This window comes from Pseudophryne corroboree, unplaced genomic scaffold (genome assembly GCF_028390025.1).
Source record: "Pseudophryne corroboree isolate aPseCor3 unplaced genomic scaffold, aPseCor3.hap2 scaffold_789, whole genome shotgun sequence".
NCBI classification, from domain to species: domain Eukaryota; kingdom Metazoa; phylum Chordata; class Amphibia; order Anura; family Myobatrachidae; genus Pseudophryne; species Pseudophryne corroboree.
Window position 1 is genome coordinate 116,412 of NW_026970368.1, and position 23,746 is coordinate 140,157.

The 23,746-nt window shown below is 48.9% G+C and overlaps 23 non-coding genes and 1 pseudogene across 23 annotated transcripts; all 24 read left to right on the plus strand.

Annotated features, from left to right (window-relative positions):
• The first annotated feature begins 10,131 nt into the window (after positions 1 to 10,131).
• LOC135041041 (U1 spliceosomal RNA) lies at positions 10,132 to 10,295 on the plus strand. Its single transcript, XR_010234770.1, has one exon. It is a non-coding gene; the product is annotated as a U1 spliceosomal RNA (small nuclear RNA).
• A 152-nt stretch (positions 10,296 to 10,447) lies between these two features.
• On the plus strand, positions 10,448 to 10,610 carry LOC135041007 (U1 spliceosomal RNA). The gene has a single exon (XR_010234741.1). It is a non-coding gene; the product is annotated as a U1 spliceosomal RNA (small nuclear RNA).
• A 646-nt stretch (positions 10,611 to 11,256) lies between these two features.
• On the plus strand, positions 11,257 to 11,420 carry LOC135041048 (U1 spliceosomal RNA). The gene has a single exon (XR_010234776.1). It is a non-coding gene; the product is annotated as a U1 spliceosomal RNA (small nuclear RNA).
• A 152-nt stretch (positions 11,421 to 11,572) lies between these two features.
• Positions 11,573 to 11,735, plus strand: LOC135041001 (U1 spliceosomal RNA). Its single transcript, XR_010234735.1, has one exon. It is a non-coding gene; the product is annotated as a U1 spliceosomal RNA (small nuclear RNA).
• A 671-nt stretch (positions 11,736 to 12,406) lies between these two features.
• LOC135041049 (U1 spliceosomal RNA) lies at positions 12,407 to 12,570 on the plus strand. The gene has a single exon (XR_010234777.1). It is a non-coding gene; the product is annotated as a U1 spliceosomal RNA (small nuclear RNA).
• Positions 12,571 to 12,722: 152 nt separating this feature from the next.
• LOC135041061 (U1 spliceosomal RNA) lies at positions 12,723 to 12,885 on the plus strand. Its single transcript, XR_010234789.1, has one exon. It is a non-coding gene; the product is annotated as a U1 spliceosomal RNA (small nuclear RNA).
• A 671-nt stretch (positions 12,886 to 13,556) lies between these two features.
• On the plus strand, positions 13,557 to 13,720 carry LOC135041059 (U1 spliceosomal RNA). Its single transcript, XR_010234787.1, has one exon. It is a non-coding gene; the product is annotated as a U1 spliceosomal RNA (small nuclear RNA).
• Positions 13,721 to 13,872: 152 nt separating this feature from the next.
• On the plus strand, positions 13,873 to 14,035 carry LOC135040995 (U1 spliceosomal RNA). The gene has a single exon (XR_010234729.1). It is a non-coding gene; the product is annotated as a U1 spliceosomal RNA (small nuclear RNA).
• Positions 14,036 to 14,706: 671 nt separating this feature from the next.
• LOC135041057 (U1 spliceosomal RNA) lies at positions 14,707 to 14,870 on the plus strand. The gene has a single exon (XR_010234785.1). It is a non-coding gene; the product is annotated as a U1 spliceosomal RNA (small nuclear RNA).
• Positions 14,871 to 15,022: 152 nt separating this feature from the next.
• LOC135041018 (U1 spliceosomal RNA) lies at positions 15,023 to 15,164 on the plus strand (annotated as a pseudogene).
• Positions 15,165 to 15,856: 692 nt separating this feature from the next.
• LOC135041046 (U1 spliceosomal RNA) lies at positions 15,857 to 16,020 on the plus strand. The gene has a single exon (XR_010234774.1). It is a non-coding gene; the product is annotated as a U1 spliceosomal RNA (small nuclear RNA).
• A 152-nt stretch (positions 16,021 to 16,172) lies between these two features.
• LOC135041016 (U1 spliceosomal RNA) lies at positions 16,173 to 16,335 on the plus strand. Its single transcript, XR_010234748.1, has one exon. It is a non-coding gene; the product is annotated as a U1 spliceosomal RNA (small nuclear RNA).
• Positions 16,336 to 17,008: 673 nt separating this feature from the next.
• Positions 17,009 to 17,172, plus strand: LOC135041054 (U1 spliceosomal RNA). Its single transcript, XR_010234782.1, has one exon. It is a non-coding gene; the product is annotated as a U1 spliceosomal RNA (small nuclear RNA).
• Positions 17,173 to 17,324: 152 nt separating this feature from the next.
• Positions 17,325 to 17,487, plus strand: LOC135041020 (U1 spliceosomal RNA). Its single transcript, XR_010234750.1, has one exon. It is a non-coding gene; the product is annotated as a U1 spliceosomal RNA (small nuclear RNA).
• A 671-nt stretch (positions 17,488 to 18,158) lies between these two features.
• On the plus strand, positions 18,159 to 18,322 carry LOC135041037 (U1 spliceosomal RNA). Its single transcript, XR_010234766.1, has one exon. It is a non-coding gene; the product is annotated as a U1 spliceosomal RNA (small nuclear RNA).
• Positions 18,323 to 18,474: 152 nt separating this feature from the next.
• On the plus strand, positions 18,475 to 18,637 carry LOC135041008 (U1 spliceosomal RNA). The gene has a single exon (XR_010234742.1). It is a non-coding gene; the product is annotated as a U1 spliceosomal RNA (small nuclear RNA).
• Positions 18,638 to 19,308: 671 nt separating this feature from the next.
• LOC135041056 (U1 spliceosomal RNA) lies at positions 19,309 to 19,472 on the plus strand. Its single transcript, XR_010234784.1, has one exon. It is a non-coding gene; the product is annotated as a U1 spliceosomal RNA (small nuclear RNA).
• A 152-nt stretch (positions 19,473 to 19,624) lies between these two features.
• LOC135041062 (U1 spliceosomal RNA) lies at positions 19,625 to 19,787 on the plus strand. The gene has a single exon (XR_010234790.1). It is a non-coding gene; the product is annotated as a U1 spliceosomal RNA (small nuclear RNA).
• A 671-nt stretch (positions 19,788 to 20,458) lies between these two features.
• LOC135041047 (U1 spliceosomal RNA) lies at positions 20,459 to 20,622 on the plus strand. Its single transcript, XR_010234775.1, has one exon. It is a non-coding gene; the product is annotated as a U1 spliceosomal RNA (small nuclear RNA).
• Positions 20,623 to 20,774: 152 nt separating this feature from the next.
• On the plus strand, positions 20,775 to 20,937 carry LOC135041017 (U1 spliceosomal RNA). Its single transcript, XR_010234749.1, has one exon. It is a non-coding gene; the product is annotated as a U1 spliceosomal RNA (small nuclear RNA).
• Positions 20,938 to 21,610: 673 nt separating this feature from the next.
• On the plus strand, positions 21,611 to 21,774 carry LOC135041055 (U1 spliceosomal RNA). The gene has a single exon (XR_010234783.1). It is a non-coding gene; the product is annotated as a U1 spliceosomal RNA (small nuclear RNA).
• Positions 21,775 to 21,926: 152 nt separating this feature from the next.
• LOC135041021 (U1 spliceosomal RNA) lies at positions 21,927 to 22,089 on the plus strand. Its single transcript, XR_010234751.1, has one exon. It is a non-coding gene; the product is annotated as a U1 spliceosomal RNA (small nuclear RNA).
• Positions 22,090 to 22,760: 671 nt separating this feature from the next.
• On the plus strand, positions 22,761 to 22,924 carry LOC135041038 (U1 spliceosomal RNA). The gene has a single exon (XR_010234767.1). It is a non-coding gene; the product is annotated as a U1 spliceosomal RNA (small nuclear RNA).
• Positions 22,925 to 23,076: 152 nt separating this feature from the next.
• LOC135041009 (U1 spliceosomal RNA) lies at positions 23,077 to 23,239 on the plus strand. The gene has a single exon (XR_010234743.1). It is a non-coding gene; the product is annotated as a U1 spliceosomal RNA (small nuclear RNA).
• The last annotated feature ends 507 nt before the right edge of the window (positions 23,240 to 23,746 follow it).

Consider the following 23,746-nt stretch of genomic DNA (forward strand, 5'->3'; position numbering starts at 1 on the left):
GACGTCACAAACACACCCAGCGTTCGCCCAGACACTCCTCCGTTTCTCCAGCCACTCCCGCGTTTTTCCCAGAAACGGTAGCATTTTTTCCCACACGCCCCTAAAACGGCCTGTTTCCGCCCAGAAACACCCACTTCCTGTCAATCACATTACGATCACCAGAACGATGAAAAAACCGTGAGTAATATTCCTAACTGCACAGCAAATTTACTTGGCGCAGTCGCAGTGTGAACATTGCGCATGCGCATTAAGCGGAAAATCGCTGCGATGCGAAGAAAATTACCGAGCGAACAACTCGGAATGACCACCTATGTGCACTGCAGGGAAGGCAGATTTAACATGTTCAGAGAGAGTTAGATTTGGGTGTGGTGTGTTCAATCTGCAATCTAATTTGCAGTGTAAAAATAAAGCAGTTAGTATTTACCCTGCACAGAAACAAAATAACTCACCCAAATCTAACTCTTTCTGCACATGTTATATCTGCCTCCCCTGCAGTACACATGGTTTTGCCCAACTGCTAACAAAATTCCTGCTGCGATCAACTTGGAATTACCCCCATCGATTGATGTTTTCACACTGCTCGTGTATATAAGACATAGGGCCTAATTCAGTTTGGATCGTAATACGCGTTCCAACCGCAAAAACTATGAAGAGGATGGGGGCATATACGCAGGGTCCATCCTGTGCGTGTGCCTACATTTTCTCCGGGTGCCCCGCAGAAAATGCGAATGCCTCTGCCTGTCAATCAGTAGAGGGCGTACCTTTGCAGGTATATCGCGATCATGAGCCATGTCTCCCATTTTTGTAATTATAGGTGCTCTGTGAGCTGCTGGCCATGCCCCAGCCCCTCTGTCTCCCGTGAATAGAGATTGAGGCTTATTCAGACCAGATCGCTTCAATTTATTTTCACCCAGCGGGCAATCTGGTTTGCACTGCACATGCGTATGCGCCACAATGCGTAAGTGCGACGGTCCGGAGATCACAAGAAGATTGACAAGAAGAGGGTGTTTGTGTGGGTGGCAACTGAATGTTTCTAGGGAGTGTCCGGAAAAACACTGGAGGGACCCGGCGTTTTGTGGGAGGATTTGTGACGTCACCTCAATGGCTGAGTAAGTGCTGAGCTGTGCAGCTCTTGTGCACATGTGATCACACACCTGCACAGCAAATTTTCCCTTCCGCTGTAGGCGACAACTACCTGATTACAGGGATGCAAAAAACACACCCTAGCGATCAGGTCTGAATTACCCACAATGTGCATATTTGCAGAGCAACAAGCTACAGGGAGCCTTCCACCCCCCCCCCCCTTTCCCATGGGAAGGGGGGGGGGGTTGTTTGGGTTAGCTGGACATTCCCCAAAAAAGTGACTGTCCTGCAAAAATTGGGATAGTTGGGAGGTATGTTCAAATACATTTATTGTTTTGCATGCAGGGTAAATACTGGCTTCTTTGACATTTAGCCACAAATGCTGCACAGCTGAATTACAGTATTACACTGCAATTAACAGTTATGCTAGGACATTCCCCCTCCCAAATCTACCTCTCTCTGCATGTTACATCTGTCCCACAGTGGCGTGCGGTGAGGTCAGTGGCTAGTGAGGCACTACAGCCATAATGTCCGCCGAATCCTGCCGATGACCCTTAGCCAATGCCCGCTACTGCCTCTGAGCCGATACCCGCTGCCACCGCCAATAGCTTACAAACTCGCCCACAATCAACTGACCCAGCCCTCCACCACTAATTTCTATCTCAGTCCGATGCCGCCAATGCCCGCTGCCTGCCTGCTCATTGTTCTCGTTATATATTATACATTTTTAAAGAAAAAAAAAATGAGTGTTTGGGACTGGGAAGGGTGAGGGAGGAGGACATGAATGCAATTTTGTTGTCCAGGGCTTCCATTAACTTAAAGGAGAAGGGTCTGAATGGGTTAAAAAAAATGCGTGAGGCCCCCCCTCCTTAGTATAACCAGCCTCGGGCTCTTTGAGCCGGTCCTGGTTATTTAAATACTGGGGGAAAAATTGGACAGGGGTTCCCCGTATTTAGACAACCAGCACCGGGCTCTTAGACCGGTCCAGGTTCCAAAAATACGTGGGACAATAGATGTAGGGGTCCCCCATATTTTTAAAACCAGCACCGGGCTCCACTAGCCAGAGAGATAATGCCACAGCCGGGGGACACTTTTATGTAGGTCCCTGCGGCCCTGGCATTACCCCTCCAACTAGTCACCCCTGGCCGGGGTTCCCTGGAGGAGTGGGGACCCCTTAAATCAAGAGGTTCCTCCCCTCGAGGCACCCAAGGGCCAGGGGTGAAGCCCGAGGCTGTCCCCAGCACCCCTGGGTGGTGGGTGCCGGGCTGATAGCCATGTGTGTAAAAAAAGAATATTGTTTTTTCGTTGTGGAACTACAAGGCCCAGCAAGCCTCCCCCGCTTGCTGGTACTTGGAGAACCTCAAGTACCAGCAGGCGGGGAAATAACGGGCTTGCTGGTACCTGTAGTTCTACAACAACAAAAAATACCCAAATAAAAACACAAACACACACAGCGTGACAGTAAAATTATTGAGACAGGCTGTAGCATGTGGGTGCATGTAACCCTATAAAAGTGATGGATTGGGTGACTATTACAATACCCACTGTTGCTGTCTGAAAAATGATGGATTTATAGATTGCTCTGCCGAGACATGTTTTTTTCTAAAATGCACCACAGGTATGGATGGATAGTATACTTGACGACACAGAGGTAGGTAGAGCAGTGGCCTACTGTACCGTACTGCTATGTATTATATTATTTATTATTATTATTATCCTTTATTTATATGGCGCCACAAGGGTTCCGCAGTGCCCAATTACAGAGTACATAAACAAATAATCAAACAGGAAAACAGCAACTTACAGTTGACGACAATATAGGACAAGTACAGGGTAAATAAACATAGCTACATCAGCAGATGACACTGGAATAAGTATCAGGTGGCAGAAGACTGCTGGATTTGGTGCAGCTGAAGATTATTAAAGTAAGAAAAGAGTAAGCACATGAGGGAAGAGGGCCCTGCTCGTGAGAGCTTACATTCTAAAAGGGAGGGGTAGACAGACAGGGTGAGACAGATGGGGTACATAGAGAGCATGGAACAGAGGTTTAGGATGAGATTTGGCTGGGTTTGGTGAAGAAGTGGGTCTTGAGAGCCCGTTTGAAGTTTTGTAGAGAGGTGGAGAGTCTGAGGGGGAGAGGTAGGGAATTCCAGAAAAGTGGTGCAGCACGTGAAAAATCTTGGAGGTAGGAGTGGGAGGAAGTAATCCGTAGGCAGGAGAGTCGGTGTGCATTAGCAGAGCGAAGAGGACGGGTGGGAGTGTAAAGCGAGATAAGATCAGAGATGTAGATGGGAGAGGAGTGGGTGAGGGCTTTGTAAGCAAGTGTGAGAAGCTTGAAATGGATTCTGAAAGGGAAGGGGAGCCAGTGAAGGACTAGTAAGAGAGGAGAGGTGGACGTAGTGCGTTTGGTGAGGAAAATGAGCCGGGCAGCAGCATTGAGGATAGATTGGAGTGGAGAGAGGTATTTGTCAGGAATGCCAGTCAGGAAGAGATTACAGCAGTCCAGTCTGGAGATGACCAGTGAGTGGATAAGAGTCTTAGTAGCATCCTGGGTCAGAAAGGGTCTGATCCTGGAAATATTTTTTAGATGAAAACGGCAGGTTTGTGAGAGGTGCTGAATGTGTGGTTTGAAGGAGAGGGAGGAGTCAAGGATTACTCCAAGACAGCGCGCTTGGGGGGTAGAGGAGATAGTAGTGCCATCAATAGATAATGAGATTGTAGGAGGTGAGATTATGCGGGAGGGAGGGAAGATGATCAGCTCGGTCTTAGACATGTTAAGTTTAAGAAAGCGCTGGGACATCCAGGAAGAGATAGCAGAGAGACAGTTGGAGATACGAGTGAGGAGAGTAGGGGAGAGGTCTGGAGAGGAAAGATAGATTTGAGTGTCATCAGCATAGAGATGATATTGGAAACCAAAAGAACTAATGAGCTTACCTAGTGAGGACGTATAGAGAGAGAAGAGAAGAGGACCAAGGACAGAACCTTGGGGTACCCCTACAGTTAGTGGAAGTGAGGGGGAGGTGGAGTCATGAGAGGAGACAGAGAATGAACGGTCAGAAAGGTAGGACGACAACCAAGAGAGGGCAGTGTTACGCAAACCAATGGAGTGAAGGATTTGCAGTAGGAGAGGATGGTCCACAGTGTCAAAAGCAGCAGAGAGATCAAGTAGAATAAGTAGAGAGTAGTGTCCCTTAGATTTAGCAGCATGGAGGTCATTGCATACTTTTGTAAGGGCAGTTTCAGTGGAGTGGAGAGGACGGAAGCCAGACTGGAATGGGTCAAGCAGTGAGTGTGAGGAAAGAAAGGAAGTAAGGCGGTTGTAGACAATACGCTCAAGGAGTTTGGAGGCAAAAGGGAGGAGAGAGATGGGTCGGTAGTTGGAGATAGTGTTTGGATCAAGGGTAGGTTTTTTAAGAATAGGAGAGATGAGAGCGTGCTTGAAGGCAGAGGGGACAGTGCCTGATGAGAGGGAGAGATTGAGAAGGTGGGAAAGATGGGAACAAGCAGAAGAAGAGAGGTGGCAAAGGAGGCGGGAGGGGATAGGGTCAAGTGGGGAGGTGGTGAGGGGACAGGAACGAATGAGGGCCATGACTTCCTCTCCAGATGCATGGGAGAAAGATGACAGAGTTGGTGCGAGGGATGGGGAGGGTTGGTAAGGGATGGGAGAAGGCTGGTTACTGATAGTCTGGTGTGATGTGATGTCCTGACGTATGGAGTCAATTTTGGATGTGAAGTAAGTGGCAAAGTCAAGAGCAGAGAGTGAGGAAGGGAGACGAGGTGGAGGTGGGCAGAGGAGTGAGTTGAGAGTGGCAAAGAGGCGCCGGGGGTTGGAAGACTGGGAGGAGATGAGGTTCTTGAAGTATGACTGTTTAGCAAGAGAAAGGGCAGCACTGAAGGATGAGAGCATAAGTTTGAAATGGAGGAAGTCTGCCTTAGAGCGTGATTTCCTCCAGTGTCGCTCAGCAGTACATGAGCATTTTTGCAGATATCTGGTGCATTTGGTGTGCCAGGGTTGAGGTGTTAATTTGCAAGGGTGAATAGTGGTTGGTGGAGCAACAGAGTCAAGAGCAGAAGTAAGGGAAGCATTGTATGTGGAAGTGGCTTGTTCAGGGCATGAGAGAGAGAGAATAGGAGAGAGAAGTGAGTCAAACAGGGAGGAAAGGAATGTGGTGTCAATAGCTTCAATGTTACGCTTAGTGATGGTAGCCTTAGGAGGTAGAGATGGGGAAGTCGAGAGAGATAGGTTGAAGGAGAGCAGGTGGTGGTCAGAGAGGGGAAATGGGGAGTTGGAAAAATCAGAAATATCACAGCGGTGAGTGAAGACCAGATCCAGTGAGCTCCCATTCACATGGGAGGGTGAGGAGGTCCACTGGGAGAGACCAAGTGAAGAGGTGAGGTTAAGGAGTTTAGAGGCAGGGGATTGTGTGGGGATGTCAATAGGGATGTTGAAATCGCCTAGGATAATGGTGGGAATGTCAGAAGAGAGGAAGTGAGGAAGCCAGGAAGCAAAGTTGTCGATGAATTTGGAAGCAGTGCCAGGGGGCCGGTAAATGACAGCTACTCTAAGATGGACTGGTTGGAAGAGGCATATGGTGTGGACCTCAAATGTAGAGAATATAAGGGATGGTTCTGGTGGTATGAGTTGGTAGGAGTAACTAGAAGGTAAAAGGACCCCAACACCACCCCCATGGCGACCCCCAGGTCGGGGTGTGTGTGTGAATGTAAGGCCCCCAGCAGAGAGAGCAGCAGCAGAAGTAGTGTCAGAGGGCATAATCCAAGTTTCAGTAATGGCTAGTAGGTGTAGGGAGTTGGAAATGAAAAGGTCATGAGTGGGGACCAGTTTGTTACAAACAGATCTGGCATTCCAGAGGGCACAGGATAGGGGGTATGAGTTTGTGGGAGAGATGTGAATTAGATTTTCAGGGTTGCTGTAGCGATGAGGTGGGATTAACTTTGAGGGCAGGGATGATGAGAGAGTAGTGATGGTACGGGTGCCTGAGCTAGGAGGGGAAACTGCAGGAGGTGGGCAGGGAGGGAGGTCAGTGTGATGTGGATGGGGGTGTGGGGAGGTGACAGGGAAGGGAGAGAGGGAGCAGGGCTGAGTTGTGGGGTAGCAGGACCATGGGGCAGAGGTGAATGAAAGTGGGGTAACAGGAAAGGTGGGGGAAGGAAACAGAGGGATGGAGGGGAGACAGAGGAGGGGAGAGAGGAGGAGGTGGAGGAGACTAGTGGGGAAGGATAAAGATACATTATTAGGTAGACACTGAGTGATGTGGGGAGTATAAGAAAACCTTGACATAGTGTTAAGTAGGTAAATAGGTTGAAGTAGTGGAAGTAGGAGAGGAGACTGTAAGGCAATCCGAGCAGAAGAATTGCAGAAATGCAGGTGAGAAAAGCAGTGTAGGCTCAAGGGGTGTAGATTTAGTATGAAATGAGTCAAAAGCGTAGATAAAGTGGGTGCAGAAATGTATTTGGAGTGTAAGAAATGAAAGGATTGTGAGAGGTTTAAGAAGCAATGGTAATTATGTTAGATGTTTTAAGTGTTTGCAGGTAAAATTGCATTGGTGCAGCTGTGCTTAAAAAACAAAATTACAATAATACAGATACAGGCATTTGTAGGTGAAATGGATGGTTTATGAAATGTCCAAGTAAGGTAGTTCTGTGCTATGTAATCAGATGCAACAATCAGGAGGTGAGTGATCTGAGGAGTAAGTGACTCACATTTGTTATTAGTTCTTCAGTTTTCTTTGTTTTGTTAGATTGGTGTGCTTCTGTTTTCCTTCTTTTTCACTTCGATTGAACGCTGATTGAACACTGCTGTTATGTGTCAATTTTATCACGCTTTGATAAAAATGCACGCTTAGATCAATAAATGCACAGCCAAATGGCTTTGCACAGCCTACACCATTGGACTTAAGTAGAAGACTATTACAAGTGAAACCAATAATTGAAATCTGTAACCACACCCCACCCCCTCAAATGCCAGGCAATAAATTACCTTAAAAACAACAACCAGGCATTCCACAAAGATTAAACTGGGTCTATATCATTCAAAACTTTAAAAAAGTACTTAAAAATCACATACTATGCGATAATGTTTCAATTTGCATTACCCAGCAGAATTAGCTTTGCATATATAGATATAGTGCAGCAGAATATATTGGTGGTTGTAGTCAATTGTAATTACCTGTAGGTGACAAGAAGAGAAGAAACGTCAATTCACAATCGATATCAGCTGAAGATAAATTAACGCTGATTGAACGCTGCTGTTATGTGTCAATTTTATCACGCTTTGATAAAAATGCACGCTTGGATCAATAAATGCACAGCCAAACGGCTTTGCACAGCCTACACCATTGGACTTAAGTAGAAGACTATTACAAGTGAAACCAATAATTGAAATCTGTAACCACACCCCACCCCCTCAAATGCCAGGCAATAAATTACCTTAAAAACAACAACCAGGCATTCCACAAAGATTAAACTGGGTCTATATCATTCAAAACTTTAAAAAAGTACTTAAAAATCACATACTATGCAATAATGTTTCAATTTGCATTACCCAGCAGAATTAGCTTTGCATATATAGATATAGTGCAGCAGAATATATTGGTGGTTGTAGTCAATTGTAATTACTCAGCAGAATTAGCTTTTCATATATAGATATAGTGCAGCAGAATATATTGGTGGTTGTAGTCAATTGTAATTACCCAGCAGAATTAGCTTTGCAAATATAGATATAGTGCAGCAGAATATATTGGTGGTTGTAGTCAATTGTAATTACCCAGCAGAATTAGCTTTGCATATATATAGTGCAGCAGAATATATTGGTGGTTGTAGTAAATTGTAATTACCCAGCAGCAGCTCTACTGCACTCAACATCACCAGTGCTCACAATATATATAATGCTATATACTATGCCATAGTGGTGCTTACTATATAACACCCCCTACTGCGTTCCCCCTGGCAATGAGCATGACACCCAGAGAGTGAAACCCCTGGCAATGAGCATGACACCCAGCACGTGAAACTCTTGGCATTGAGCAGTTTTTGTAAAAGTAATTAGAAGCTTTACTGTAGGGCATAGTGTATCACAGATATTGTGGTGAGTGACATAATATGTTCCAAAGGGCATTAATGTGTGGGGCTTACCCTGCACAGAAACAAAATAACTCACCCAAATCTAACTCTTTCTGCACATGTTATATCTGCCTCCCCTGCAGTACACATGGTTTTGCCCAACTGCTAACAAAATTCCTGCTGCGATCAACTTGGAATTACCCCCATCGATTGATGTTTTCACACTGCTCGTGTATATAAGACATAGGGCCTAATTCAGTTTGGATCGTAATACGCGTTCCAACCGCAAAAACTATGAAGAGGATGGGGGCATATACGCAGGGTCCATCCTGTGCATGTGCCTACATTTTCTCCGGGTGCCCCGCAGAAAATACGAATGCCTCTGCCTGTCAATCAGTAGAGGGCGTACCTTCGCAGGTATATCGCGATCATGAGCCATGTCTCCCATTTTTGTCATTATAGGTGCTCTGTGAGCTGCTGGCCATGCCCCAGCCCCTCTGTCTCCCGTGAATAGAGATTGAGGCTTATTCAGACCAGATCGCTTCAATTTATTTTCACCCAGCGGGCAATCTGGTTTGCATTGCACATGTGTATGCGCCACAATGCGTAAGTGCGACGGCCCGGAGATCACAAGAAGATTGACAAGAAGAGGGTGTTTGTGTGGGTGGCAACTGAATGTGTCTAGGGAGTGTCCGGAAAAACACTGGAGGGACCCGGCGTTTTGTGGGAGGATTTGTGACGTCACCTCAATGGCTGAGTAAGTGCTGAGCTGTGCAGCTCTTGTGCACATGTGATCACACACCTGCACAGCAAATTTTCCCTTCCGCTGTAGGCGACAACTACCTGATTACAGGGATGCAAAAAACACACCCTAGCGATCGGGTCTGAATTACCCACAATGTGCATATTTGCAGAGCAACAAGCTACAGGGAGCCTTCCACCCCCCATCCACCCCCTTCCCCATGGGAAGGGGGGGGGGGGGTGTTTGGGTTAGCTGGACATTCCCCAAAAAAGTGACTGTCCTGCAAAAATTGGGATAGTTGGGAGGTATGTTCAAATACATTTATTGTTTTGCATGCAGGGTAAATACTGGCTTCTTTGACATTTAGCCACAAATGCTGCACAGCTGAATTACAGTATTACACTGCAATTAACAGTTATGCTAGGACATTCCCCCTCCCAAATCTACCTCTCTCTGCATGTTACATCTGTCCCACAGTGGCGTGCGGTGAGGTCAGTGGCTAGTGAGGCACTACAGCCATAATGTCCGCCGAATCCTGCCCATGACCCTTAGCCAATGCCCGCTACTGCCTCTGAGCCGATACCCGCTGCCACCGCCAATGGCTTACAAACTCGCCCACAATCAACTGACCCAGCCCTCCGCACTATCCTGACTTCTCCCGTCTGCTTACTTTGTGCTTTCCAATGCACAATGCAAACTACAGGTAGTACTGCAGGGCCCACACCCTTTTACTTGCCTTACAGAGCAGCTCTGGGTCTGTTACAGTGCCCAGCTGCTGCAAGAAATCAGCTTGAATGCTTCAGGGGCTGGGGCATAGCCAACATGAGCCCCACACCGAAGGAGGGTGGAGGTGTTTAATGCGAACTAGGGGTCATCCAAGCGCCGCAAAAGGCCGCCATGCCCTGCACGCCCCTTTTCTCTTTTCATATGCAGACGAGAGTTGAAGCCAACTTTGACCCACTGCTTGGATGGCATTACCATATGCAAATCAATCTGCTGCAGGCCTTCCCCCAGGAATGCTTGCACTAGTTGTTGCATTTGGTTTGTTGTTTGGGGGTGCTTCAGTATTAGGCAGCCTTCTGCCCTCCCATGTTCATCTGAAAATATGTGTTCTCCCTGCAGTTGTTGTCCCCAGATGAGAGTTCCCTTGTGCTGCCTCAGTTGAATCTCCTTTACTTGACAGAGATGTGCCTGAGCAGCGGCCCTCCCCAGCCCTATCTCAAATCATACTTATTTTGCATAGGAGATACCATGGTCATGAAGATTGTTTTCCCAGGGTGAGGTTCATTCATTGCATTCTGGGTATGCTGACCCCTGTGATTTCCCCAAATGTGGGAAACTCGACTGCATTATTTGTGGTAGTGGGGGACTGTGTTTGTGCTTTCCTCTGGTCAGCTCTGGTAAAAGTCAGATTTCTTTGTCTCAGATCTTCCTCTAGCCTTGTTCTTCTTTCGAGAGTTCCCTTGTGCTGCCTCAGTTGGATCTCCTTCACTTGACAGGGGGGTGCACGAGCAGCGACCCTCCCCAGCTCTAGCCCAACTCCTATTTACCTGCCAGGTGAGATACTATGATCAGGAAGGTGCTTCTCCCAGGGCAAGGCTCACCCATTGCACTCTGGGTGTGCTGCTCCTGCGATTTCCCCAAATGTGGGACACTTGACTGCATAATTTGTGTTTCCTCTGGTCGGCTCTCATATAATTCAGATCTCTTTGTCTCAGGTCTTTCTCCAGCCTAGTTTGCTGTCTGTTTCCACTTCTCTTTTCTTGAGCCGCTCCCTTCTATGCAGTTGCGCACTATCCTGACCTCTCCCGTCTGCTTACTTTGTGCCTTCCAACGCACAATGCATACTACAGGTAGTGCTGCAGGGCCCACACCCTTTTACATGCTTTACAGAGCAACTCTGGAGCTGTTACAGTGCCCAGCTGCTGCAAGAAATCATCTTGAATGCTTCAGGGGCTGGGGCATAGCCAACATGAGCCCCACACCGAAGGAGGGGTCATCCAAGCGCCACAAAAGGACACCATGCCCTGCACATCCCTTTTTTCTTTTCATATGCAGACGAGGGTTGAAGCCAACTTTGACCCACTGCTTGGATGACATCACCATATGCAAATCCATCTGCTGCAGGCCTTCCCCCAGGAATGCTTGCACTAGTTGTTGCATTTGGTTTGTTGTTTGGGGGTGCTTCAGTATTAGGCAGCCTTCTGCCCTCCCATGTTCATCTGAAAATATGTGTTCTCCCTGCAGTTGTTGTCCCCAGATGAGAGTTCCCTTGTGCTGCCTCAGTTGAATCTCCTTTACTTGACAGAGATGTGCCTGAGCAGCGGCCCTCCCCAGCCCTATCCCAAATCATACTTATTTTGCATAGGAGATACCATGGTCATGAAGATTGTTCTCCCAGGGTGAGGTTCATTCATTGCATTCTGGGTATGCTGACCCCTGTGATTTCCCCAAATGTGGGAAACTCGACTGCATTATTTGTGGTAGTGGGGGACTGTGTTTGTGCTTTCTTCTGGTCAACTCTGGTAAAAATCAGATTTCTTTGTCTCAGATCTTCCTCTAGCCTTGTTCCTCTTTCGAGAGTTCCCTTGTGCTGCCTCAGTTGGATCTCCTTCACTTGACAGGGGGGTACCCGAGCAGCGACCCTCCCCAGCTCTAGCCCAACTCCTACTTACCTGCCAGGTGAGATACTATGATCAGGAAGGTGCTTCTCCCAGGGCAAGGCTCACCCATTGCACTCTGGGTGTGCTGCCCCTGTGATTTCCCCAAATGTGGGAAACTTGACTGCATAATTTGTGTTTCCCCTGGTCGTCTCTCGTATAATTCAGATCTCTTTGTCTCAGGTCTCTCTCCAGCCTAGTTTGCTGTCTGTTTCCACTTCTCTTTTCTTGAGCCGCTCCCTTCTATGCCCTTGCGCACTATCCTGACTTCTCCCGTCTGTTTACTTTGTGCCTTCCAACACACAATGCAAACTACAGGTAGTGCTGCAGGGCCCACACCCTTTTACTTGCCTCACAGAGCAGCTCTGGAGCTGTTACAGTACCCAGCTGCTGCAAGAAATCAGCTTGAATGCTTCAGGGGCTGGGGCATTGCCAACATGAGCCCCACACCGAAGGAGGGTGGGGGTGTTTAATGCGAACTAAGGGTGACCCAAGCGCCGCAAAAGGCCGCCATGCCCTGCACGCCCCTTTTCTCTTTTCATATGCAGACGAGGGTTGAAGCCAACTTTGACCCACTGCTTGGATGGCATTACCATATGCAAATCAATCTGCTGCAGGCCTTCCCCCAGGAATGCTTGCACTAGTTGTTGCATTTGGTTTGTTGTTTGGGGGTGCTTCAGTATTAGGCAGCCTTCTGCCCTCCCATGTTCATCTGAAAATATGTGTTCTCCCTGCAGTTGTTGTCCCCAGATGAGAGTTCCCTTGTGCTGCCTCAGTTGAATCTCCTTTACTTGACAGAGATGTGCCTGAGCAGCGGCCCTCCCCAGCCCTATCCCAAATCATACTTATTTTGCATAGGAGATACCATGGTCATGAAGATTGTTCTCCCAGGGTGAGGTTCATTCATTGCATTCTGGGTATGCTGACCCCTGTGATTTCCCCAAATGTGGGAAACTTGACTGCATTATTTGTGGTAGTGGGGGACTGTGTTTGTGCTTTCCTCTGCTCAGCTCTGGTAAAAGTCAGATTTCTTTGTCTCAGATCTTCCTCTAGCCTTGTTCTTCTTTCGAGAGTTCCCTTGTGCTGCCTCAGTTGGATCTCCTTCACTTGACAGGGGGGTGCCCGAGCAGCGACCCTCCCCAGCTCTAGCCCAACTCCTACTTACCTGCCAGGTGAGATACTATGATCAGGAAGGTGCTTCTCCCAAGGCAAGGCTCACCCATTGCACTCTGGGTGTGCTGCTCCTGCGATTTCCCCAAATGTGGGAAACTTGACTGCATAATTTGTGTTTCCTCTGGTCGGCTCTCGTATAATTCAGATCTCTTTGTCTCAGGTCTTTCTCCAGCCTAGTTTGCTGTCTGTTTCCACTTCTCTTTTCTTGAGCCGCTCCCTTCTATGCCCTTGCGCACTATCCTGACCTCTCCCGTCTGCTTACTTTGTGCCTTCCAACGCACAATGCATACTACAGGTAGTGCTGCAGGGCCCACACCCTTTTACATGCTTTACAGAACAGCTCTGGAGCTGTTACAGTGCCCAGCTGCTGCAAGAAATCATCTTGAATGCTTCACGGGCTGGGGCATAGCCAACATGAGCCCCACACCGAAGGAGGGTGGAGATGTTTAATGCGAATTAAGGGTCATCCAAGCGCCACAAAAGGACGCCATGCCCAGCACATCCCTTTTTTCTTTTCATATGCAGACGAGGGTTGAAGCCAACTTTGACCCACTGCTTGGATGACATCACCATATGCAAATCCATCTGCTGCAGGCCTTCCCCCAGGAATGCTTGTACTAGTTGTTGCATTTGGTTTGTTGTTTGGGGGTGCTTCAGTATTAGGCAGCCTTCTGCCCTCCCATGTTCATCTGAAAATATGTGTTCTCCCTGCAGTTGTTGTCCCCAGATGAGAGTTCCCTTGTGCTGCCTCAGTTGAATCGCCTTTACTTGACAGAGATGTGCCTGAGCAGCGGCCCTCCCCAGCCCTATCCGAAATCATACTTATTTTGCATAGGAGATATCATGGTCATGAAGATTGTTCTCCCAGGGTGAGGTTCATTCATTGCATTCTGGGTATGATGACCCCTGTGATTTCCCCAAATGTGGAAAACTCGACTGCATTATTTGTGGTAGAGGGGGACTGTGTTTGTGCTTTCCTCTGGTCAGCTCTGGTAAAAGTCAGATTTCTTTGTCTCAGATCTTCCTCTAGCCTTGTTCTTCTTTCGAGAGTTCCCTTGTGCTGCCTCAGTTGGATCTCCTTCACTTGACAGGGGGGTGCCCGAGCAGCGACCCTCCCCAGCTCTAGCCCAACTCCTACTTACCTGCCAGGTGAGATACTATGATCAGGAAGGTGCTTCTCCCAGGGCAAGGCTCACCCATTGCACTCTGGGTGTGCTGCTCCTGCGATTTCCCCAAATGTGGGACACTTGACTGCATAATTTGTGTTTCCTCTGGTCGGCTCTCGTATAATTCAGATCTCTTTGTCTCAGGTCTCTCTCCAGCCTAGTTTGCTGTCTGTTTCCACTTCTCTTTTCTTGAACCGCTCCCTTCTATGCCCTTGCGCACTATCCTGACTACTCCCGTCTGCTTACTTTGTGCCTTCCAACGCACAATGCGAACTACAGGTAGTGCTGCAGGGCCCACACCCTTTTAGTTGCCTTACAGAGCAGCTCTGGAGCTGTTACAGTGCCCAGCTGCTGCAAGAAATCAGCTTGAATGCTTCAGGTGCTGGGGCATAGCCAACATGAGCCCCACACCGAAGGAGGGTGGAGGTGTTTAATGCGAATTAGGGGTCATGCAAGCGCCGCAAAAGGCCGCCATGCCCTGCACATCCCTTTTTTCTTTTCATATGCAGACGAGGGTTGAAGCCAACTTTGACCCACTGCTTGGATGACATCACCATATGCAAATCCATCTGCTGCAGGCCTTCCCCCAGGAATGCTTGCACTAGTTGTTGCATTTGGTTTGTTGTTTGGGGGTGCTTCAGTATTAGGCAGCCTTCTGCCCTCCCATGTTCATCTGAAAATATGTGTTCTCCCTGCAGTTGTTGTCCCCAGATGAGAGTTCCCTTGTGCTGCCTCAGTTGAATCGCCTTTACTTGACAGAGATGTGCCTGAGCAGCGGCCCTCCCCAGCCCTATCCCAAATCATACTTATTTTGCATAGGAGATATCATGGTCATGAAGATTGTTCTCCCAGGGTGAGGTTCATTCATTGCATTCTGGGTATGATGACCCCTGTGATTTCCCCAAATGTGGGAAACTCGACTGCATTATTTGTGGTAGTGGGGGACTGTGTTTGTGCTTTCCTCTGGTCAGCTCTGGTAAAAGTCAGATTTCTTTGTCTCAGATCTTCCTCTAGCCTTGTTCTTCTTTCGAGAGTTCCCTTGTGCTGCTTCAGTTGGATCTCCTTCACTTGACAGGGGGGTGCCCGAGCAGCGACCCTCCCCAGCTCTAGCCCAACTCCTACTTACCTGCCAGGTGAGATACTATGATCATGTAGGTGCTTCTCCCAGGGCAAGGCTCACCCATTGCACTCTGGGTGTGCTGCCCCTTTGATTTCCCCAAATGTGGGAAACTTGACTGCATAATTTGTGTTTCCCCTGGTCGGCTCTCATATAATTCAGATCTCTTTGTCTCAGGTCTCTCTCCAGCCTAGTTTGCTGTCTGTTTCCACTTCTCTTTTCTTGAGCCGCTCCCTTCTATGCCCTTGCGCACTATCCTGACTTCTCCCGTCTGCTTACTTTGTGCCTTCCAACGCACAATGCGAACTACAGGTAGTGCTGCAGGGCCCACACCCTTTTACTTGACTTACAGAGCAACTCTGGAGCTGTTACAGTGCCCAGCTGCTGCAAGAAATCAGCTTGAATGCTTCAGGGGCTGGGGCATAGCCAACATGAGCCCCACACCGAATGAGGGTGGAGGTGTTTAATGCGAACTAGGGGTCATCCAAGCGCCGCAAAAGGCCGCCATGCCCTGCACGCCCCTTTTCTCTTTTCATATGCAGATGAGGGTTGAAGCCAACTTTGACCCACTGCTTGGATGACATCACCATATGCAAATCCATCTGCTGCAGGCCTTCCCCCAGGAATGCTTGTACTAGTTGTTGCATTTGGTTTGTTGTTTGGGGGTGCTTCAGTATTAGGCAGCCTTCTGCCCTCCCATGTTCATCTGAAAATATGTGTTCTCCCTGCAGTTGTTGTCCCCAGATGAGAGTTCCCTTGTGCTGCCTCAGTTGAATCTCCTTTACTTGACAGAGATGTGCCTGAGCAGCGGCCCTCACCAGCCCTATCCCAAATCATACTTATTTTGCATAGGAGATACCATGGTCATGAAGATTGTTCTCCCAGGGTGAGGTTCATTCATTGCATTCTGGGAATGCTGACCCCTGTGATTTCCCCAAATGTGGGAAACTCGACTGCATTATTTGTGGTAGTGGGGGACTGTGTTTGTGCTTTCCTCTGGTCAGCTCTGGTAAAAGTCAGATTTCTTTGTCTCAGATCTTCCTCTAGCCTTGTTCCTCTTTCAAGAGTTCCCTTGTGCTGCCTCAGTTGGATCTCCTTCACTTGACAGGGGGGTGCCCGAGCAGCGACCCTCCCCAGCTCTAGCCCAACTCCTACTTACCTGCCAGGTGAGATTCTATGATCATGAAGGTGCTACTCCCAGGGCAAGGCTCACCCATTGCACTCTGGGTGTGCTGCTCCTGCAATTTCCCCAAATGTGGGACACTTGACTGCATAATTTGTGTTTCCCCTGGTCGGCTCTCGTATAATTCAGATCTCTTTGTCTCAGGTCTCTCTCCAGTATAGTTTGCTGTCTGTTTCCACTTCTCTTTTCTTGAGCCGCTCCCTTCTATGCCCTTGCGCACTATCCTGACTTCTCCCGTCTGCTTACTTTGTGCCTTCCAATGCACAATGCAAACTACAGGTAGTGCTGCAGGGCCCACACCCTTTTACTTGCCTTACAGAGCAGCTCTGGAGCTGTTACAGTGCCCAGCTGCTGCAAGAAATCAGCTTGAATGCTTCAGGGGCTGGGGCATAGCCAACATGAGCCCCACACCGAAGGAGGGTGGAGGTGTTTAATGCGAACTAGAGGTCATCCAAGCGCCGCAAAAGGCCGCCATGCCCTGCACGCCCCTTTTCTCTTTTTTGATATGCAGACGAGGGTTGAAGCCAACTTTGACCCACTGCTTGGATGGCATTACCATATGCAAATCAATCTGCTGCAGGCCTTCCCCCAGGAATGCTTGCACTAGTTGTTGCATTTGGTTTGTTGTTTGGGGGTGCTTCAGTATTAGGCAGCCTTCTGCCCTCCCATGTTCATCTGAAAATATGTGTTCTCCCTGCAGTTGTTGTCCCCAGATGAGAGTTCCCTTGTGCTGCCTCAGTTGAATCTCCTTTACTTGACAGAGATGTGCCTGAGCAGCGGCCCTCCCCAGCCCTATCCCAAATCATACTTATTTTGCATAGGAGATACCATGGTCATGAAGATTGTTCTCCCAGGGTGAGGTTCATTCATTGCATTCTGGGTATGCTGACCCCTGTGATTTCCCCAAATGTGGGAAACTCAACTGCATTATTTGTGGTAGTGGGGGACTGTGTTTGTGCTTTCATCTGGTCAGCTCTGGTAAAAGTCAGATTTCTTTGTCTCAGATCTTCCTCTAGCCTTGTTCTTCTTTCGAGAGTTCCCTTGTGCTGCCTCAGTTGGATCTCCTTCACTTGACAGGGGGGTGCACGAGCAGCGACCCTCCCCAGCTCTAGCCCAACTCCTATTTACCTGCCAGGTGAGATACTATGATCAGGAAGGTGCTTCTCCCAGGGCAAGGCTCACCCATTGCACTCTGGGTGTGCTGCTCCTGCGATTTCCCCAAATGTGGGACACTTGACGGCATAATTTGTGTTTCCTCTGGTCGGCTCTCATATAATTCAGATCTCTTTGTCTCAGGTCTTTCTCCAGCCTAGTTTGCTGTCTGTTTCCACTTCTCTTTTCTTGAGCCGCTCCCTTCTATGCCCTTGCGCACTATCCTGACCTCTCCCGTCTGCTTACTCTGTGCCTTCCAACGCACAATGCATACTACAGGTAGTGCTGCAGGGCCCACACCCTTTTACATGCTTTACAGAGCAGCTCTGGAGCTGTTACAGTGCCCAGCTGCTGCAAGAAATCATCTTGAATGCTTCAGTGGCTGGGGCATAGCCAACATGAGCCCCACACCGAAGGAGGGTGGAGATGTTTAATGCGAATTAGGGGTCATCCAAGCGCCACAAAAGGACGCCATGCCCTGCACATCCCTTTTTTCTTTTCATATGCAGACGAGGGTTGAAGCCAACTTTGACCCACTGCTTGGATGACATCACCATATGCAAAACCATCTGCTGCAGGCCTTCCCCCAGGAATGCTTGCACTAGTTGTTGCATTTGGTTTGTTGTTTGGGGGTGCTTCAGTATTAGGCAGCCTTCTGCCCTCCCATGTTCATCTGAAAATATGTGTTCTCCCTGCAGTTGTTGTCCCCAGATGAGAGTTCCCTTGTGCTGCCTCAGTTGAATCTCCTTTACTTGACAGAGATGTGCCTGAGCAGCGGCCCTCCCCAGCCCTATCCCAAATCATACTTATTTTGCATAGGAGATACCATGGTCATGAAGATTGTTCTCCCAGGGTGAGGTTCATTCATTGCATTCTGGGTATGCTGACCCCTGTGATTTCCCCAAATGTGGGAAACTCAACTGCATTATTTGTGGTAGTGGGGGACTGTGTTTGTGCTTTCTTCTGGTCAACTCTGGTAAAAATCAGATTTCTTTGTCTCAGATCTTCCTCTAGCCTTGTTCCTCTTTCGAGAGTTCCCTTGTGCTGCCTCAGTTGGATCTCCTTCACTTGACAGGGGGGTACCCGAGCAGCGACCCTTCGCAGCTCTAGCCCAACTCCTACTTACCTGCCAGGTGAGATACTATGATCATGTAGGTGCTTCTCCCAGGGCAAGGCTCACCCATTGCACTCTGGGTGTGCTGCCCCTGTGATTTCCCCAAATGTGGGAAACTTGACTGCATAATTTGTGTTTCCCCTGGTCGGCTCTCGTATAATTCAGATCTCTTTGTCTCAGGTCTCTCTCCAGCCTAGTTTGCTGTCTGTTTCCACTTCTCTTTTCTTGAGCCGCTCCCTTCTATGCCCTTGCGCACTATCCTGACTTCTCCCGTCTGCTTACTTTGTGCCTTCCAACACACAATGCAAACTACAGGTAGTGCTGCAGGGCCCACACCCTTTTACTTGCCTCACAGAGCAGCTCTGGAGCTGTTACAGTGCCCAGCTGCTGCAAGAAATCAGCTTGAATGCTTCAGGGGCTGGGACATTGCCAACATGAGCCCCACACCGAAGGAGGGTGGGGGTGTTTAATGCGAACTAAGGGTCACCCAAGCGCCGCAAAAGGCCGCCATGCCCTGCACGCCCCTTTTCTCTTTTCATATGCAGACGAGGGTTGAAGCCAACTTTGACCCACTGCTTGGATGGCATTACCATATGCAAATCAATCTGCTGCAGGCCTTCCCCCAGGAATGCTTGCACTAGTTGTTGCATTTGGTTTGTTGTTTGGGGGTGCTTCAGTATTAGGCAGCCTTCTGCCCTCCCATGTTCATCTGAAAATATGTGTTCTCCCTGCAGTTGTTGTCCCCAGATGAGAGTTCCCTTGTGCTGCCTCAGTTGAATCTCCTTTACTTGACAGAGATGTGCCTGAGCAGCGGCCCTCCCCAGCCCTATCCCAAATCATACTTATTTTGCATAGGAGATACCATGGTCATGAAGATTGTTCTCCCAGGGTGAGGTTCATTCATTGCATTCTGGGTATGGTGACCCCTGTGATTTCCCCAAATGTGGGAAACTCGACTGCATTATTTGTGGTAGTGGGGGACTGTGTTTGTGCTTTCCTCTGCTCAGCTCTGGTAAAAGTCAGATTTCTTTGTCTCAGATCTTCCTCTAGCCTTGTTCTTCTTTCGAGAGTTCCCTTGTGCTGCCTCAGTTGGATCTCCTTCACTTGACAGGGGGTTGCCCGAGCAGCGACCCTCCCCAGCTCTAGCCCAACTCCTACTTACCTGCCAGGTGAGATACTATGATCAGGAAGGTGCTTCTCCCAGGGCAAGGCTCACCCATTGCACTCTGGGTGTGCCGCTCCTGCGATTTCCCCAAATGTGGGAAACTTGACTGCATAATTTGTGTTTCCTCTGGTCGGCTCTCGTATAATTCAGATCTCTTTGTCTCAGGTCTTTCTCCAGCCTAGTTTGCTGTCTGTTTCCACTTCTCTTTTCTTGAGCCGCTCCCTTCTATGCCCTTGCGCACTATCCTGACTTCTCCCGTCTGCTTACTTTGTGCCTTTCAACGCACAATGCGAACTACAGGTAGTGCTGCAGGGCCCACACCCTTTTACTTGACTTACAGAGCAACTCTGGAGCTGTTACAGTGCCCAGCTGCTGCAAGAAATCAGCTTGAATGCTTCAGGGGCTGGGGCATAGCCAACATGAGCCCCACACCGAATGAGGGTGGAGGTGTTTAATGCGAACTAGGGGTCATCCAAGCGCCGCAAAAGGCCGCCATGCCCTGCACGCCCCTTTTCTCTTTTCATATGCAGATGAGGGTTGAAGCCAACTTTGACCCACTGCTTGGATGACATCACCATATGCAAATCCATCTGCTGCAGGCCTTCCCCCAGGAATGCTTGTACTAGTTGTTGCATTTGGTTTGTTGTTTGGGGGTGCTTCAGTATTAGGCAGCCTTCTGCCCTCCCATGTTCATCTGAAAATATGTGTTCTCCCTGCAGTTGTTGTCCCCAGATGAGAGTTCCCTTGTGCTGCCTCAGTTGAATCTCCTTTACTTGACATAGATGTGCCTGAGCAGCGGCCCTCACCAGCCCTATCCCAAATCATACTTATTTTGCATAGGAGATACCATGGTCATGAAGATTGTTCTCCCAGGGTGAGGTTCATTCATTGCATTCTGGGAATGCTGACCCCTGTGATTTCCCCAAATGTGGGAAACTCGACTGCATTATTTGTGGTAGTGGGGGACTGTGTTTGTGCTTTCCTCTGGTCAGCTCTGGTAAAAGTCAGATTTCTTTGTCTCAGATCTTCCTCTAGCCTTGTTCCTCTTTCAAGAGTTCCCTTGTGCTGCCTCAGTTGGATCTCCTTCACTTGACAGGGGGGTGCCCGAGCAGCGACCCTCCCCAGCTCTAGCCCAACTCCTACTTACCTGCCAGGTGAGATTCTATGATCATGAAGGTGCTACTCCCAGGGCAAGGCTCACCCATTGCACTCTGGGTGTGCTGCTCCTGCAATTTCCCCAAATGTGGGACACTTGACTGCATAATTTGTGTTTCCCCTGGTCGGCTCTCGTATAATTCAGATCTCTTTGTCTCAGGTCTCTCTCCAGTATAGTTTGCTGTCTGTTTCCACTTCTCTTTTCTTGAGCCGCTCCCTTCTATGCCCTTGCGCACTATCCTGACTTCTCCCGTCTGCTTACTTTGTGCCTTCCAATGCACAATGCAAACTACAGGTAGTGCTGCAGGGCCCACACCCTTTTACTTGCCTTACAGAGCAGCTCTGGAGCTGTTACAGTGCCCAGCTGCTGCAAGAAATCAGCTTGAATGCTTCAGGGGCTGGGGCATAGCCAACATGAGCCCCACACCGAAGGAGGGTGGAGGTGTTTAATGCGAACTAGAGGTCATCCAAGCGCCGCAAAAGGCCGCCATGCCCTGCACGCCCCTTTTCTCTTTTTTGATATGCAGACGAGGGTTGAAGCCAACTTTGACCCACTGCTTGGATGGCATTACCATATGCAAATCAATCTGCTGCAGGCCTTCCCCCAGGAATGCTTGCACTAGTTGTTGCATTTGGTTTGTTGTTTGGGGGTGCTTCAGTATTAGGCAGCCTTCTGCCCTCCCATGTTCATCTGAAAATATGTGTTCTCCCTGCAGTTGTTGTCCCCAGATGAGAGTTCCCTTGTGCTGCCTCAGTTGAATCTCCTTTACTTGACAGAGATGTGCCTGAGCAGCGGCCCTCCCCAGCCCTATCCCAAATCATACTTATTTTGCATAGGAGATACCATGGTCATGAAGATTGTTCTCCCAGGGTGAGGTTCATTCATTGCATTCTGGGTATGCTGACCCCTGTGATTTCCCCAAATGTGGGAAACTCAACTGCATTATTTGTGGTAGTGGGGGACTGTGTTTGTGCTTTCATCTGGTCAGCTCTGGTAAAAGTCAGATTTCTTTGTCTCAGATCTTCCTCTAGCCTTGTTCTTCTTTCGAGAGTTCCCTTGTGCTGCCTCAGTTGGATCTCCTTCACTTGACAGGGGGGTGCACGAGCAGCGACCCTCCCCAGCTCTAGCCCAACTCCTATTTACCTGCCAGGTGAGATACTATGATCAGGAAGGTGCTTCTCCCAGGGCAAGGCTCACCCATTGCACTCTGGGTGTGCTGCTCCTGCGATTTCCCCAAATGTGGGACACTTGACGGCATAATTTGTGTTTCCTCTGGTCGGCTCTCATATAATTCAGATCTCTTTGTCTCAGGTCTTTCTCCAGCCTAGTTTGCTGTCTGTTTCCACTTCTCTTTTCTTGAGCCGCTCCCTTCTATGCCCTTGCGCACTATCCTGACCTCTCCCGTCTGCTTACTCTGTGCCTTCCAACGCACAATGCATACTACAGGTAGTGCTGCAGGGCCCACACCCTTTTACATGCTTTACAGAGCAGCTCTGGAGCTGTTACAGTGCCCAGCTGCTGCAAGAAATCATCTTGAATGCTTCAGTGGCTGGGGCATAGCCAACATGAGCCCCACACCGAAGGAGGGTGGAGATGTTTAATGCGAATTAGGGGTCATCCAAGCGCCACAAAAGGACGCCATGCCCTGCACATCCCTTTTTTCTTTTCATATGCAGACGAGGGTTGAAGCCAACTTTGACCCACTGCTTGGATGACATCACCATATGCAAAACCATCTGCTGCAGGCCTTCCCCCAGGAATGCTTGCACTAGTTGTTGCATTTGGTTTGTTGTTTGGGGGTGCTTCAGTATTAGGCAGCCTTCTGCCCTCCCATGTTCATCTGAAAATATGTGTTCTCCCTGCAGTTGTTGTCCCCAGATGAGAGTTCCCTTGTGCTGCCTCAGTTGAATCTCCTTTACTTGACAGAGATGTGCCTGAGCAGCGGCCCTCCCCAGCCCTATCCCAAATCATACTTATTTTGCATAGGAGATACCATGGTCATGAAGATTGTTCTCCCAGGGTGAGGTTCATTCATTGCATTCTGGGTATGCTGACCCCTGTGATTTCCCCAAATGTGGGAAACTCAACTGCATTATTTGTGGTAGTGGGGGACTGTGTTTGTGCTTTCTTCTGGTCAACTCTGGTAAAAATCAGATTTCTTTGTCTCAGATCTTCCTCTAGCCTTGTTCCTCTTTCGAGAGTTCCCTTGTGCTGCCTCAGTTGGATCTCCTTCACTTGACAGGGGGGTACCCGAGCAGCGACCCTTCGCAGCTCTAGCCCAACTCCTACTTACCTGCCAGGTGAGATACTATGATCATGTAGGTGCTTCTCCCAGGGCAAGGCTCACCCATTGCACTCTGGGTGTGCTGCCCCTGTGATTTCCCCAAATGTGGGAAACTTGACTGCATAATTTGTGTTTCCCCTGGTCGGCTCTCGTATAATTCAGATCTCTTTGTCTCAGGTCTCTCTCCAGCCTAGTTTGCTGTCTGTTTCCACTTCTCTTTTCTTGAGCCGCTCCCTTCTATGCCCTTGCGCACTATCCTGACTTCTCCCGTCTGCTTACTTTGTGCCTTCCAACACACAATGCAAACTACAGGTAGTGCTGCAGGGCCCACACCCTTTTACTTGCCTCACAGAGCAGCTCTGGAGCTGTTACAGTGCCCAGCTGCTGCAAGAAATCAGCTTGAATGCTTCAGGGGCTGGGACATTGCCAACATGAGCCCCACACCGAAGGAGGGTGGGGGTGTTTAATGCGAACTAAGGGTCACCCAAGCGCCGCAAAAGGCCGCCATGCCCTGCACGCCCCTTTTCTCTTTTCATATGCAGACGAGGGTTGAAGCCAACTTTGACCCACTGCTTGGATGGCATTACCATATGCAAATCAATCTGCTGCAGGCCTTCCCCCAGGAATGCTTGCACTAGTTATTGCATTTGGTTTGTTGTTTGGGGGTGCTT